Source organism: Brachycentrus maculatus, unplaced genomic scaffold (assembly GCF_059751285.1).
Source record: "Brachycentrus maculatus isolate JH-2025_06_01 unplaced genomic scaffold, ASM5975128v1 h1tg002090l, whole genome shotgun sequence".
Lineage (NCBI taxonomy): Eukaryota > Metazoa > Arthropoda > Insecta > Trichoptera > Brachycentridae > Brachycentrus > Brachycentrus maculatus.
This window is the reverse complement of record NW_028282622.1, coordinates 7,623-11,848: the sequence shown is the minus strand read 5'-3', so window position 1 is coordinate 11,848 and position 4,226 is coordinate 7,623. Positions and strand designations below refer to the sequence as shown.

Below are 4,226 nucleotides of genomic sequence, written 5' to 3'. Positions count from 1 at the left end.
AGAAAAAGCAATAATTTAATGAAATCTGACCATTTAATATTAAAATTAAAACTAGCCGTTTATGACCCAATAACCCAGGGTCTATAAAATGGGTATAGAATGGGGTAAGAAAAAATGAATGCAATGCAAAATAAATAAAACCAGTCGAAGAATGTAATCGCGTTGGAGACCAAATCTCATTCGAAACTCAGTAGAAAATCGAATCAGTTCGATGCCACGAAGCCTAATGCCGAAAGCTAATATGAAAGAGCATAAAGCGATAGCTCCGAGTAATACGACTTTTAGAAATATAAACAACGCCGGAGAACATAAATTCCGGCTGAACTTGAAATACTTTTCTCAAAAACAATGGGGACTCGGAAACCTCCAAAGCCCACTTAGCCGCATAAATGATTGTAATGACACTAACACAAATGAAAGATAGTTTTATGTATGTATCTAATCTTTGTGGGAAAATATTCATAAAATCCATTCGATTAGTTCATAAGAGCATTTTATAAAATGTATCTTTTGCTTTGTCGATTGGGAGTGCCTCAGTAAAAGAATCATCCATCTCTTCAAAGTTAGAGGAGTCATCTTCACTTACTATCTTTGGGATAAAGGACGGCGTGCATTTCTTCGATAGAACATTTTCGAACGATATTTGCTACATAAATTTGTGATTTCTAATATCCTTTGTGCCTACATTTAAATTGAGGGATACCATTTTTGAGATTTCCGAACCTTTCGCTGAGATCTGACGTTAAAAGACTTTTGATCAGAGATTTCGCATTGCTTGGTTATGACAGATGTACTTGTCGAAATTCGGTGGAAAATTGACCTTGCCCTCAAGGATTTTGGTGCAGACTGCCATCGGATTGTCATCCTCCTCGTGCTAAGAGGAGCAAAATGGACTGATTCCAGCCAGCATTTCATAAATTATGATGCCTAAGGTCCACCAATCTGCAGCCTTCCCATGCCCCTGATTGAGTATAATTTCTGGCGCTAAATACTAAGGGGTTCCGCACAAGGTGTAGGTTCGATATTGTATTTTTTTAGCAAATCCGAAATCTGCCACCTTAATGTATCCATCTTTGCCGATAAGAATGTTTTATGGCTTCAAGTCTCGATATACGATATCGAGGTGGTGCAGGTATTCAAAGACGAGAACAATTTGAGCAGCATAAAACCTGAATAATGTAAAAGCTACCTTGTCCTTTATGCACTGAATTTGTATTAGTTGTTCAAGTGGTAGAACAGTTCCCCACCGGCCACGTATTCCAGGTAGAGATGAAGATACTGGGAATCCTGATAAATTCCTTCGAAACTGACCTAGATGATGTAACTTTTACGATGAAGGGGTGAGTGATGGATGAAATAATTTGGCATTCGCTCATGATATGGTCCACTTGCATTGCCTTCATGATTTCAGATTTCTTCATTACCTTGACGCAGAATATCTTGTTGTCTCTCTTCCTACTGACGATCCGCACTTTCCCAAAGGTCCCAGTTCCAATCAACTTCAAGACATTGTAGTCGCTAGAATTCACAAGCTTGCTATTTCTGGCTGTTTTGCCTTCTATTTCCATGTTCTATAATTTATGTGATTTCCAATATAGGTCATATAATCACACTGCAGAATGTTCGGTTATTGCAGAATAAGCCATCACCCAATAATCTAAACTGCATTCTAAGCAGCATTCTATTTCTGTAATTGCATAGCAAATATAAATAATATGAATATTTTTGGGTATATCATTGCAGGAAAGCTGTCTTTGGAACACGTCATTCGGGTTCAACAGCAATCGGATTATGGACTAATAACTTTTCATAGTTGACAGTCTGGACTTTCGGGGCCTACACCAGAGAATCTTCTATACCCAAACGATAGCTAAATCAATGACTATATTATTACCTCTATCGAATTCGCTTCATTTTATTCCTGCGATCAATTTATTCTTCTTTTTGTTTGAAATTATCAAACGGCATTTGAGGTTGAACGAATTGAGAGGTTTCCTTTTGTTGATCTCGAATTGGTTCAGACTATGGCTTCGATGGAGAAAATAAGGCAGATTCCCCAACTTGCTTGGAAGTTTGAGTGTTGGTTGGCATTTTTGGCTTCTTTGAAGGTTCCTGAAACTTCTTGGCCTCAAGCATCTTGGTATTTCCGACACAGCCCATTTGCTACTTGCCAAGGTTCAAACGATTAAATCGATCGATAAAATTATAATAGTGCTGATGCATACCTATATAAGGCTACTTGCATGAGCAACTACTGGATAAGCTGGAGGAGTAGCGCTGCAAAATTAAATATAATTAATTAATCATTGCATGGATTTTATTCGGGGAGGAGTGTTCGGGCGCGGATGAGCCATTTTGGCGATCTTCTGCTCAGCCGGCTTTAAAATTTGAAACGAACACATGAGATCTTCATCGACGCTCATGAGCGCTCCGGAGTTATTAAACTCCCCGCAGTAATTCGGAGCAGAGAAGACAGTCACCAGTTGTCTTTTCGCGAAAAACTCATAGCCCTCTTCCACTACCTGGTGCGCACGACAAACGAGGTCAAGATCGTGCTTCTTCGTGAAGACATTGACGTAATCGGGGCCAAAAGTATAGGAAACTCCCCTTTCATTTTCATTCCATCCTTCGGTTTCCTTATCCGGGTCGCTCCACAATAAATCGCACAGCAGCCCATTGTCAGGCACGTCAGTTGGCTTTTCGATTTTTTTAATTTGCTCGATGGACTGGAGGTCGGGGGAAAGGCCTCCATGCATGCAGAGTATCCTGTCTTCGATCATGGCCGCAACTGGAAGGCAGTTAAAGACATCGATGAATATCTTCCAGAGTTTAATGTGGTATCTGCGTTTACCTACTATATTTGAAACTGGTACATTCATCATAGAAGCCATAGATCCGGTTGATCGACGAGCACTCGTGGTTTCCCCGCAGCAAGAAGAAGTTTTTGGGGTATTTGATTTTGTAGGCAAGGAGCAGACATATGGTTTCGAGCGAGTATTTGCCCCGATCAACATAGTCCCCCAGAAAGAGATAGTTGGATTCGGGGGGGTATTTCCCGTGGTCGAACAGCCTGAGCAAGTCCGGAAACTGGCCATGAATATCACCTACATTTATGATCGGAGTACCGCATATCTTCAAAGGAGACTACAGCTCAAGGAAGATCGGCTGCTGCATGAATATTTATCTGCTCTTTTGACAGAGACATTTGATTTAGCTTTCGAGCAAATTAACTTGCTTCGGGACTTTGCTCGATTTGACAGCCAAGAGTTTATCAATGATGTTGTCAATATTGATGGTGTCGATCTTTCTTTCCATTTTCTAATTCAAAAATATTATAACAACTCCAATCATCACTCTATGCTCTATCATTCAAAATATCAGATATCTCCAATTTGTGCAAATATATTCACTGTTGAAGAAGTCCGAATGTTTAAATTGAGGCTTAATCATAAAAAGACAATTAAATGTGCATATTAATATATATATTAATATATATAATTATGGGTATTTACACATTTTAAGTGTCTTTAGCACTATTTTAGCACGAAGGAGTTATATTTAATGCCGATGATGAAAGAGAAAGAGAGTACTGCATATAATAAAGAACTAAATAGATCAATACTGAGAAAATGCACTCCCTGACTCGTCGATATTATTCAAATCATCATCGAACTTTTCATAGGAGCCCAAACTGGGACCATGATGATGATGAATTAAATGGCGGTCTAATTCCATTGTCCTTGATTCTTATATGCTGTTGCCCATGCTCGGCCTTATGAAGTTGTCAATGTACATTCGATTGGTGGGCTCTCGGATGTTCATCATCGGCACGGGATTCTCTTTCCCATAAGACACATTTCTTATGCCTGCATCGTAACCATTACGTTACTAGTAGATTGAGTGTTCTGGATCAGGTTAATACTTCAAATGGGGCTTATTGAAGGTCTTGATGTAGTTTGCTCTTAAGAAGTTGACATGATTATCAGGAGTGTCGACTTTGTGTTTGGGCTGGTAGAAGCCTCCGTTGACCGTTTTTAGTTTCTGGTCCCTTAAGTTGTCATAATAGTGCACCATTTATTTGGTTGTTTTCTGGAAGTTCATATCCAGCGGGCATATAATCTACTTAACATCTTCATCCGTCATTTCGCTAAGGAGATTGCGGGACTTTATATGATTCGACAAGTATATCGCGTCTTGCGCTTCAAAGTCGTATTTGCCGAGTGTAG

The 4,226-nt window shown here is 39.4% G+C and overlaps 1 pseudogene; it reads right to left on the bottom strand.

The window, feature by feature from the left end:
- Positions 1-2,303: 2,303 nt before the first annotated feature.
- On the bottom strand, positions 2,304-2,891 carry LOC148298409 (serine/threonine-protein phosphatase PP1-gamma catalytic subunit B pseudogene; annotated as a pseudogene).
- Between the last annotated feature and the right edge of the window lie 1,335 nt (positions 2,892-4,226).